This window comes from Lycium ferocissimum, chromosome 5 (genome assembly GCF_029784015.1).
Source record: "Lycium ferocissimum isolate CSIRO_LF1 chromosome 5, AGI_CSIRO_Lferr_CH_V1, whole genome shotgun sequence".
Taxonomy (NCBI): domain Eukaryota; kingdom Viridiplantae; phylum Streptophyta; class Magnoliopsida; order Solanales; family Solanaceae; genus Lycium; species Lycium ferocissimum.
The window spans coordinates 52,973,344-52,986,350 of NC_081346.1; positions in this window are offsets into that span (position 1 = coordinate 52,973,344).

The following is a 13,007-nucleotide window of genomic DNA, read 5'->3' on the forward strand; positions in this document are numbered from 1 at the left end:
CTTTGGAAATCTTAATTAGGATCGTCAAATACTATTTCTTACTTGTCCAAACCCCATATACATCATACCCCTCGCTCGTCTATTCACTGTACACTAACGGGGAATTTTTTGTGGTGTAACAGAGACCATATGGGGTGAATCGGTTCATATGTCACTTGCCGAAAAGCCCTCGTTGCTGTAAGCCAAGTGAGGCCCACACGTCGGAGTTTTATAAAGGAAGTATGAAGAGACATATGAGTAGTACATGGAAAGTTGAGTAAGTCCTAAGAAGGACCCATAAGCCAAATATGGGCATAAGCCCTCCAAAAAGACGATTTAAAGAAACATTTTCGGATGATCTGACTTGAAGGGGCCAAACCGATATTATAAGTTTGGAATTTGTAGAAACACCAAGAATAAAAGTTGTAGATAATTGAAAGAGTTTTCCAACCATAGGTCGTGGGCCCCCACACGATATTGAGATCAAGAGTTATGACCTTTTTACTGAATGAATGTGCAGGCAGAAATAATAAGCCAGCGCGAACGCGCCCAAAGGGGGGTTCGAACGCGCTGAACAAAATATATGTCGGTCCAGGCAGAACCTGGACCGTTCTATAAAAGGGGGAGGCCCCCTATTTTTCAACCAAACACACCCAAAACCTTCCCAAATGTTCCAATATATTCCCCAACTTTCCATCATCAACTTTTAGCCCGAAACCATGTATAATTCCCAAATTACGGTCCAGACAGCGTATAGTTGCAACTACAAAATTGTGTATTGAGGTGTTGTGGCTTAAGTTCAAGGTAGAGGAGTGAAGATATAGCATTATTATCAAGATAAAGGTATGAATCTCTTGTTATTAACGTTAATCTTGGTTTAATTACGGAGGAGGAGTTATTAAATTATTGTAAAGTAATTTTGTTGGTGGAAATATGGGACAAACACCATATGGGCTGTTCTATGGAATAATTTGATATGGGAAATGATGTTATTAATGTTGGTATTTTTATTTTTGTTGTTGGTTGTTGAATTGAGAATTCGGCCTAGGCATATAAACAGGGGAAATGTTGCCCGATTTTCGGCAGAATATAGAATAGTTTGATTTGAAACTTGGAATAAATGTGAGATAAAGAGGCTAATGTTAGTGTAAATCCTCTTAAATTTAGACTTGCAAGCTCGGACGAATAAGCGCAGCTAATAGGAGGTTGAACAGGTATGTTAAGGCTCGTCCCTTTTTTTCAAAGGCATGATTCCTATGTTATGATTCCATAAGTGCTTCCATAACCGTCTTGTTTGCAAAAGCTCGAAGTTCATGACTCTTAATGCCTCTTATGATGTTAAATGGAATATTTTCTATGATGATTGTGACAATGATGATGATTCTCTTCATTTGAAACTCCAAAGCTATGATTTGAGCGCATTATGAGTTTATCGAGCCATTCCATGAATCCCTTAACCGTACTTATTATTGATGGTCTCACCTCATGTTACTCATTCCTTCGAGGTGAGATATAGCGATGATAATGATTCTATTTCCAGTGCTACCTAAGTTCATGATTCTCGAAGGCTCCCGTGACATCGTCGATTTCATCTTGCGATGGTTAATCCTTCAAGAATTGATATGATGATAATGGTAATGCTAATGATGACATTGATTTCATTTATGTATTTTTATATATGTATATGTATGTATGTATGTATGCATCGCATCCCACTGATCAGTTGGGCATAACATCGAGTCCCGCAAAGGCCGAGTACGGATACCACAACATCGAGTCCCGCAACGGCCGAGTACGGATACCATAACATCGAGTCCCGCAACGGTCGAGTACGGATATGACAGATGTATGTATAGTAAGTGTAAGTGTATGTGAATGCATATGTATGTATGTTATATATGGATATGTTTGGAAAAGTGCTTAAAAAGCTAAGCATGCACGACATTCGCCTTAAAAGGGCATTCAGAGGCACAGGTTGATCTCTTTTATATTACTTTATCCCCATACGTCCATTATATTATTTTCCATGTTCGGTATTTCTTACTATGTCACTGTTCATGCCTTACATACTCAGTACATTGCTTGTACTGATGTCCCTTCTTGTGGACGCTGCGTTTCATGCCACACAGGTGTATACAGATGAGTAGAGGATATTGCTAGAAGATGTTCCAGCTGGATTAGCGAGCTCCATTTCATTCCAGAGTGTTACCGAGTAAGATTATCTATGTTATGGTATCTTGATTGATGTTAAAGACTTTGCAGACAGAGTCACGTATATAGCATGTCAGTCTTGTAAGCGGCTCTGCAAGCCGATGTATCATTATGCATTATGTTACAAATTTCATATGATTATAAATTTTACTTAATTTGAGAACGACGAAAAGAATGTTTTTGAAAAGCTTTCATTATGCATTTCATTTCGTGATTTAAGAGTCCAGTGAGATTATGAACATAACGAGAACCAGCGGGTTTTCTCGGCTCTGAGTGAAGGGTCGGGTGCCCATCATACCCTATCAGGATTGGGGTGTGACAAATTAGTATCGAAGCGGTTCGTCCTAGGGGTTGTACCAAAGTCGTGTCCGCAGAGTCCTGTTTATGGTGTGAAGCGCGCCACATTTATAAACAGGAGGCTACGGGGCATCTAGGGTGGTTACTCTTCTTTCACATCTAAGATCGTGCGATAGAGCCAAGTAATAAGAAATTCAATTCTTTATACTAACCTTTGATCTCAGCAGAAGCACAGTATCGACGGGAGAAAGTGAGTGATGATATGGGAAGTCACAGAGGTAAGTCACTTCGTTGAGGCTACGTTATCAGAATATATATACATATTTATATATATACATATATATATAAATATATGATAATGGATCGGTTGACATAGAGGTAAGTCAGTGTGAGTACAAGTAGAGGAATTGATTAAATGTATCTCTTGATGATAAGTTCAGTCATAAGTTTGTGAACTGGACAATTGAATGAATCAGTACAAAGGTAAGCTATGGCACGAAGAATGTATGTCGGGTAACGTAAGAATATTGCATGTATGATTGAGGTATAAAGGCAAGAATGAAAAGGGAAGGTAAACTAGAAGACATAACAGGGCAGATCACTAAAGGATCAGGTACGTCTCGAGGTGTGATATATGAGGTAAGTTTTGATATCTTTGTTCTTTTACCTAAAATTGGGAGCCCTGGGTGGGAAAGTGCGGGATTAGTTATACATCTAAGTCAAGTTAAAGAGTATTACCGCATATAGATACGGCCTAATCTTGACATATTATAGATGTAAAAGAAGAGATGGAGATAGTTGTATGCAAGTTGGACTGAGGGGAATAGTAGGGTTGAGTTAATAAGGTGATACAATATGAAGGGACTACGCGAAGAGTTGAGGCCAAAGGTAGGATGATAAGTGAAGAACATACGCCTATGATGTTACAGATGAATTGAGGGAAAGTGCAAGGCAACTCAAGTTAGAATGTTAAGGAATGATAAGAGTGAAAGGACATAAGGCAAGCTATGAAAGTATCGTTGAGTTAAGCTAAATAGAACATAACGAAATTGAGATCCAAAGAAGACCAAGGAGGAACTAGAGTGCAAAAGGAAAGGAAGCATTAAAAGATAACCGGAAAGATGAATGGCTAAGTGAAAGGAAAGAGAGAGGTAAGGATGATTACACGAAGAATGGTATTTATGGTAATATATTTTGAGAAATACCGAGAAAAATTGGGAAGATTGGTAGTACTAAAATATGATTTAAAAAGAGAAAGGTTAACTCTAATGGAGTGTGATACCGAATTATCGATTGGGATGGATAACCACAAAGAAAATACGACGAGTCTATAAGTAAAATGAAGTACAACACATGACAAAGACATGACGTATAAGGGCATAGAATACGAAGGTTTGTAACAAATGTGAATAACTTGGAAGACAACTTATGTGGTAAGTGTAATAGGGTCAATCGTAAAGAGTTACGGATTAAGTATGCTTTACTCGACGAGGTTTATTCCGTTTTATAAACATTGACTCATAATTACGAATGAGATCAAAAGTTTGGTACTACGTATAGAATTGATTATGATTGGGATATAATGAGAACGTAAAAGAAATGGTAATACAAAGTAAGTAAAGTATAGCGAGGAAACGACTAAAGAGGTGACATGTTCTATGTGAATAGAGAGTGAATGCAAGTGTGAAACCAATAAGCAAGCCATGAAGCAGTGGATAAGAAAGCTTATAATACCTTGTTAGGGAAAGTTCAGCATAGAGGTTTCGCAATGACAGGACTGATAGCAAGCATGAGGGAGGAGGAAGTCAACTCGAAAAAGAAATCAGAGAAAGGTGACATAGCTAAGTAGTGACGGAGAATCGAGATCACGAATGATATTTTAGCTGGATGTAAAAGACTAAGACTACGGAAAGATGAATATATATATATATATATATATATATATATATATAAAATATATATATATATATATATATATGAGAGGGAATGAGTAGGATAAGTGTTGGAGGCGAAGAATGGATTGTATAGAAGTAATATATTTTGAAGGACAAAGCGGTATTGAGTTAAGAATAGGGTTCCTTGTGCGAGGAATAAAGGAGTAAGTATGGGCATAGAAAGAAAAGGAAACATGTGAAGTACACAAGCTTAAGAAGTAGTCGTATTATGAGAAAAGGAAGATGTGTCTCCTACGGATACCCTATACTAAGACAGAACAAGTAAAGTACATAACGGAATAAGCTAGAAAGAAAAATGTAGCTATGAGTTGTGAGTTCACCACATGACGATAAAGCGATAAAGTAAGGCTATCACTAATAATAAGTAAAGATATGATTATGATTGTCTTTGAAATCAATGCTGAGTACAACACAAGAATAAAAGAGTATGGCGTATAAGGGGTATTAGTTGCGAATGAGACTTATATCCTTGATAAGACAATATTTGATTACATATATATAAGGGAAATGCATTTACTAGACTTTAGCTTACTATCATAGTCATCGTAAGTCGATTACGGGAAAGAGAGAAATAACTTGAGATGGAAAGAAAAGGGAAAGATGACGCTACCTTAGGTGAATGCCGACTATTGAAGAATGGGATAAGTGACACTACATGGATGGTACGGACGGTTAGACATACTATTATTTTGAGTATCCCTAAAGCTATGGGGCGCAGTTGTTAATTGGAGCGGAGGTAAACATTGACTCATAATTAACGGTTGAGCTAAGCAAAATACATCCTTGTTTGGATTGCTACGTTGGTTGTACTACTGAATTACGCAACTACAAGATGATGAGTATGTTAATACTTCACACATGAATTACTGCAACTATAAATTATGGGAAATGGCATGAATATGACGCAGTATAATAAGGGAATTGAGGAAAGGGATACATGAATTCAAGATTGGAGATGAGGTAATGGATTTGCGAATGATATAAGTAAGACCCACAAAGGGGGGGAAGCAAGTAAGGAAAGCATAAGTGTAGAGATTGAAATGACGAATCCTAAGATGTGACAAGTATAGACCCTAAAACAAAAAGTGAGAGTTATACGGAAATGATATAGTTGGTATCGTTATACATTTCCGTATGGACATTAAGTGAATCGATGAAAGGAACGTATTAGGCTTAAGATTGAAAGTAAGGGTTGAAGATCGAAGTGTGGATTTGTTTTGAAGGCACCGTAAGGTAAGACTCATAAGGAGAAAGCGAGTGAATAGAGTGCAAAGATTCTAAATGCACTCGGATATGAAAAACAGATGTAGTTTGAAGTGAGAATTTTTGTAAAAGCGAGTTCAATAAGATCTAAGGGTAGTCAGCAAAGGAATAGAGTGATTGAAGGGTATCTTTTGAGATTGGACTGAAAATAATTCATGTGGAAGAAAAGAAATTGAACGATATTTTTGTGAGGAACTTAATGTTTCCTAAATGGAAAGGATATGACAAGAAAATGGAAGGGACTACAAGGGAATTTTAAGATGGCCTTGGTGCGCATGAAAAATGATTATGGGGAAGACGATTAGTAGTCCGAAGGATTAAAATGGGTTACATTCGAAGTTTAGTAGGAACAAGGTCTATTGGGGGATTCAGGGAAAGTCGACGAATGAGTTCTGCTGTGGATTAAAATAAAGAGAAGGTTTTGACGACTAACTCAAAACGAATGATTTATAGAAAGGATTATGGAATTGATTATATGTTAAGGTTGAGTTAAAGGATGTCATAAAGATACGGGTTGTTTCTGTTATACTTTAGAATGTTGGAGATATTAAGATGATTTTCTATAAGTTAGATTCGTGAATTGGGGTTACTTCGTTCCTACAGATCGGAAGTTGTCGGTAAAACGAAGTATAGTCAGAACTTATACTTTCCATCGATGCAGAGATGATTACGTTGAGCAGAGCTACAACTAATTAGAGAGTTAACACAATTGCAGAGCGAGGGTTACGAGAGTATTAAGAGGCAAGTTATGAGATTTAAAGGTCAGTAAGGCAAAAATGAGAAAAATATGAGCAGATTTAAACAGGTTAAAGTCGGGGAATGGACGACAAGATTTCGAGAAGGATAGAAGTAAGCATAGCAAGGAGTGAGTAAATAACCAATGGAGACCTGTTATGGTGATGGTACGATTAAATGCGATGGGATAACGGGAAGAATGATTTGATGAAGGGATGTAACTGAGAACGGGATCATGGACAGAGTACGAGACTAGTTTAAACATTCGAGGATGAATGTTCCAAACGGGGGGAAGATTGTTACGCCCCGAAAATTTTTGTGCTACCTAGACTGTAGATAGCTTAGTGTGAGCCCGAACAAGAGTAAAGTCGTGCGAGGATTAAGGAGAAAGGTCATATTATAAGAGTGAATAATGGCATATATATGAGATGTGGAGACCATATGGGGTGAATCGGTTCATATGTCACTTGCCGAAAAGCCCTCGTTTGCTGTAAGCCAAGTGAGGCCCACACGTCGGAGTTTTATAAAGGACGTATGAAGAGACATATGAGTAGTACATGGAAAGTTGAGTAAGTCCTAAGAAGGACCCATAAGCCAAATATGGGCATAAGCCCTCCAAAAGGACGATTTAAGGAAACATTTTCGGATGATCTGACTTGAAGGGGCCAAACCGATATTATAAGTTTGGAATTTGGAGAAACACCAAAGAACAAAAGTTGTATATAATTGAAAGAGCTTTCCAACCATAGGTCGTGGGCCCCCACACGATATTGGGATCAAGAGTTATGACCTTTTTACTGAATAAATGTGCAGGCAGAATTAATAAGCCAGCACGAACGCGCCCAAAGGGGGGTTCGAACGCGCTGAACAAAATATATGTCGGTCCAGGCAGAACCTGGACCGTTCTATAAAAGGGGGAGGCCCCCTATTTTTCAACCAAACACACCCAAAACCTTCCCAAATGTTCCAGAATATTCCCCAACTTTCCATCATCAACTTTTAGCCCGAAACCATGTATAATTCCCAAATTACGGTCCAGACAGCGTATAGTTGCAACTACAAAATTGTGTATTGAGGTGTTGTGGCTTAAGTTCAAGGTAGAGGAGTGAAGATATAGCATTATTATCAAGATAAAGGTATGAATCTCTTGTTATTAACGTTAATTTGGTTTAATTACGGAGGAGGAGTTATTAAATTGTTGTAAAGTAATTTTGTTGGTGGAAATATGGGACAAACACCATATGGGCTGTTCTATGGAATAATTTGATATGGGAAATGATGTTATTAATGTTGGTATTGTTATTGTTGTTGTTGGTTGTTGAATTGAGAATTCGGGCTAGGCATATAAACAGGGGAAATGCTGCCCGATTTTCGGCAGAATATAGAATAGTTTGATTTGAAACTTGGAATAAGTGTGTGATAAAGAGGCTAATGTTAGTGTAAATCCTCTTAAATTTAGACTTGCAAGCTCGGACGAATAAGCGCAGCTAATAGGAGGTTGAACAGGTATGTTAAGGCTCGTCCCTTTCTTTCAAAGGCATGATTCCTATGTTATGATTCCATAAGTACTTCCATAACCGTCTTGTTTGCAAAAGCTCAAAGTTCATGACTCTTAAAGCCTCTTATGATGTTAAATGGAATATGTTCTATGATGATTGTGACGATGATGATGATTCTCTTCATTTGAAACTCCAAAGCTATGATTTGAGCGCATTATGAGATTATCGAGCCATTCCATGAATCCCTTAACCGTACTTATTGTTGATGGTCTCACCTCATGTTACTCGATCCTTCGAGGTGAGATATAGAGATAATAACAATTCTATTTCTAGTGCTACCTAAGTTCATGATTCTCGAAGGCTCCCGTGACATCGTCGATTTTATCTTGCGATGGTTGATCCTTCAAGGATTGATATGATGATAATGGTAATTCTAATGATGACGTTGATTTCATTTATGTATTTTTATATATGTATATGTATGTATGTATGTATGCATCGCATCCCACTGATCAGTTGGGCATAACATCGAGTCCCGCAAGGGCCGAGTACGGATACCATAACATCGAGTCCCGCAAGGGCCGAGTACAGATACCATAACATCGAGTCCCGCAAGGGCCGAGTACGGATACCATAACATCGAGTCCCGCAAGGGCCGAGTACGGATACCATAACATCGAGTCCCGCAAGGGCCGAGTACGGATATGACAGGTGTATGTATAGTAAGTGTAAGTGTATGTAAATGCATATGTATGTATGTTATATATGGATATGTATGGAAAAGTCCTTAAAAAGCTAAGCATGCACGACATTCGCCTTAAAAGGGCATTCAGAGGCACAGGTTGATCTCTTTTATATTACTTTATCCCCATACGTCCATTATATTATTTTCCATGTTTGGTATTTCTTACTATGTCATTGTTGATGCCTTACATACTCAGTACATTGCTTGTACTGACGTCCCTTCTTGTGGACGCTGCGTTTCATGTCACGCAGGTGTATACAGATGAGTAGAGGATATTGCTAGAAGATGTTCCAGCTGGATTGGCGAGATCCATTTCATTCCGGAGTGTTGCCGATTCAGAGTATCTATGTTATGGTATCTTGATTGATGTTATAGACTTTGCAGACAGAGTCACGTATATAGCATGTCAGTCTTGTAAGCGGCTCTGCAAGCCGATGTATCATTATGAATTATGTTACAAATTTCATATGATTACAGATTTTATTTGATTTGAGAATGACGAAAAGAATATTTTTGAAAAGCTTTCATTATGCATTTCATTTCGTGATTTAAGAGTCCAGTGAGATTATGAACATAACGAGAACCAGCGGGTTCGCTCGGCTCTGAGTGAGGGGTCGGGTGCCCATCATACCCTATCAGGATTGGGGTGTGACAATTAGTCCATTTATCCTCATTCTCCATTTATGATTCATAATCAACCTTAGAAACTCTCTAATCCATGCTAAAGTCTTCCAATAACATGAGTATTAAAGAGGGTTTTTGGTTTTCTTTCTTGAATGAGTTTTTGGTTATCAAACCTTGATTGGTGGATGGATTAAGCTTTATTAATTATGGATTTGATGGGTAGTGGCTATAAAAACATGAATCTACCATTATTAGTGACCAATTTATGGAATTGAAAGTTAGGGTTTATACCTAAATTTGGGGTTTCACCTAGAATGCTAATTGGCCTAATCCATGAGTTAATCTAGCCATTGTTTGATGGGAATTGATCACCTAGAGTATGAATTTCATATTTAGCCTTCAAATTGACCATTTTACCCGTAAGGGTCCGTTTCTCCAATTCCACGAGTTAGGATTTGGGACAAGAATAGAAGTAAAGCTTGTGGGTGTTGTTCTTCTTAATTCTAATACCTTATTCGAATATGACTAGACTTCCATTACTTTGAGGCATAAAGGAAGGGCAAGACTCAAGTTTGACGGTTCAAGATTTCTATTCGGCTTTCCAGGTAGGTTACGACTTACCCTATAGTTAGACTTCGGTTAGCAAAGCATATGTAGGGTTAGTGATTGTCGGAGACAGCATGTACGCCCTCGGGTGTGGAGTTGGGATGGAATTCTACTAGGTTGGATGCTGATTGATTGTGGCTTGTTGCCTTGTTACGCTCTATTAGTATTGTGGCTTTATGTGTTCGGGCTTGTAGCTAGTCAGAAACTCTAGGAATCATGCTTAAAATTTCGTATATGATTTAGAGGATTTTATGTATCATGGGAGAATATTGGATGGAAACTTAACTTATGACTTACTGCTGATGATGACTTCATGCATGGCATGTATACTCATTTCACGTGTTTATTCATATTGAACCATAACTTGGTACCGATGATGTTAAAAGAGAATGGAACATTGAATATGTTGATGTTATTACAAAGGTAAGGAAAGATTTGATATTGTTGATGTTGTTGTTATGATAAGTGTCCTTGTGTGGCACGACTGAAATGAATATGTTGCATTCGATATTCTCATTACATGACATACATTTTCTTATCCATGCTATATTGCTGTGACCTTGATATTGGTGCGGCAATGATAGATGAGAAGGGAAGTAATTATGATTCTTGTGACATTATTATATCATGTAGCCATCTCTATGTTGTATGATACGGAGTGGCTAGCGGGGAGTTCGGTGGAGGAGTCATTCTAGGTTGTGTGATACAGAATGACTGTACATGGACTTAGTAGTCCCTCATAGGTCATGAATGTTGGACGATGGACATCGTCCCCCCGAAGCATGTGTGTATTAGGATAAATGAGTTATTCTAGGTTGTGATACGGAATCATGATACATGGACTTAGCGGTCCCCCTATGGGTCATGACTGTCGGATGGTGGACATCGTCCTCCCGGAGCATATGTGTATCATTACATAACATTGTATTCATTGCATCCATATTTCATGCACTCATACCCCTTATTTCTAGTTGTGATTATTATTTGTACTGTGTGGTGTTCGTAAACATTGATTTCCTATTTGGTTTCTGATTTGAGATCATCTTGGGCCTGATTAGTATATACTTAAGGAATGATGGATTCAGTGACTAGAGACTTTCTCCTAGGATAAGACTTGAGGTTTCGGACAATATTTTAGGTGGTACTAGTGTTTGATTATTCTGAGAAATTGTGGAAAACTTGGCAGGATCTGAGTGTAGACGTTTCACTATAGGCTTGATCTAGATATAACTCATTGAGGGCTTCTTGGATGTTTCGATACCTGAACTGTTATTCTTAGATATGTGTTTATGCCTTATATCTAATTGCGAGCATGTCCATTCTATAGTCTCTTTCCTTATATATGTTCACTAACTGTTGTCGGCCTATGATGCCTACTAATTACGTGTTGTTTGTACTGGTGCTACCTTACTACACTTCTTTTCGAGGTGTAGAGTTTGAGACAGGTTCCCCTCCTACTTCTCGAGGCTAAGTTCTGAGGCCTAGCTTGCGAGTATCTAAGGTGAGCATCTGACAATTCGATGCTCAGAGGCTCATCTATCCTGTCTTTATATTCCATTATTCAGACAACTTTTTATTTGACTTTCAGACTTGTTTATTAGACATTCTTGTAGTTGCTCTTGTTCGATTCAGACCAATTCTTTGGGGATTGTAATGTCTTCCGCACTTATTCATTTTTAAATAATATTGAGATTTATTATTATTTACATTGTTGTTCCGCATTTATAGTTGTATGCTAGTTAAGGAAAGGGTTCACCAATCGAGGTGGGAAATGGTAGGTTCCCACACGATTTAGTAAAATAGGTCGTGACAGTTGGTATCAGAGCCCTAGGTTACCCGGTCTATATATACAAGAGCATGTGTAGTAGAGTCATGCGGATCGGTACGAAGAGCTCCATACCTATTTGCAAGAGGCTATGGGCATTTAGAAAACTTTGAATTCTTTCATTCCTTCATGCTACTTCGTTCGAATTGGTATCTTGCCGACTTCAATTGGTATCTAAATGTCTTATTCTTAATCACCCACGAACAGTGGAAACTCGTTCTTAAATTCTTATGCGAGCGGTTTCGTTACTACTTGTTGTGGTATGATACGAGATATATTATTCTGATTCGGACGCGTGATCATATTCAAATTCTAGCTATCGCTTGAGGATTCGGTTGTGTGGAGTAAAGATTAGACACGGTTGTTGTGTGGAGTCGAGATTAGACTCAGATAATGTGTGGGGTTGCGATTAGATTCATTTATTGGGGGGGGGGGGGAGGGGCTTCTTGAGAAACAGAAGAAATGGTACAGAGGGTCAAATGATCCCCATGTTTTTAGCATTGAGTTGATCGGAAGTGGCAAAAGTACGTTTGTGGCTTAACAAGGGTGTATTACTCGATTATATAATTGGTTTTGGAAAGAGTTCCAACTTTGTCCGGGTATTATGATGGTGTGTGTGGCACGAGTGTAAGTTCGGTTGGGATCATCGAAATTGGATAGACTAATCTGTTATTAAAAGGGAAAAAATTGGTATCTGGCGTGTTTGTCAGGATAAGGTTGCAATTTATATGAGAGTTGATTTCTCCTTTGGTCATGAGAAGTTAAGTTAGGCTTCAACGTGGCTATTTGGTAGTGGTTTATGGGTTCTTTCAAAGAAGTGGTTATCGGGTCTAGATCAGAAAGCAATGTTACTTGTGACGAGTCGACATTTAAGATATTGGGCAGTTGTGTCCTGGTCCTTCAGTTTAGGGTGTGTTCACCGAGTCTTCGTGTTTATAGGAATGATAAGGATATCATGGAATCAAGATCCAGTGGACTTGAGGATTATGTCACGGTAATACATAATAGAATAAACATAAGCATTCAGTGTTAAGTCGGTATGTTTGGTTATGTTGTAGGCCAATGGGAGCCAGTGGTTGATTAGTGAGAATGACTCTAGTGTTGAACAAGTGTGAGGTTTTAGTACGTAAAGAGCTATTAGGGTTGCATCTAATATTGGAATAAGGTTGAGAGCTGTGTGCCTGTTGTGTTAGTTTCGGCTAGTTTCCGATTTTGTTAGTGATATGACTTTGTTGAATTGATCGAATAAAAGGGATGATCACGCGAAT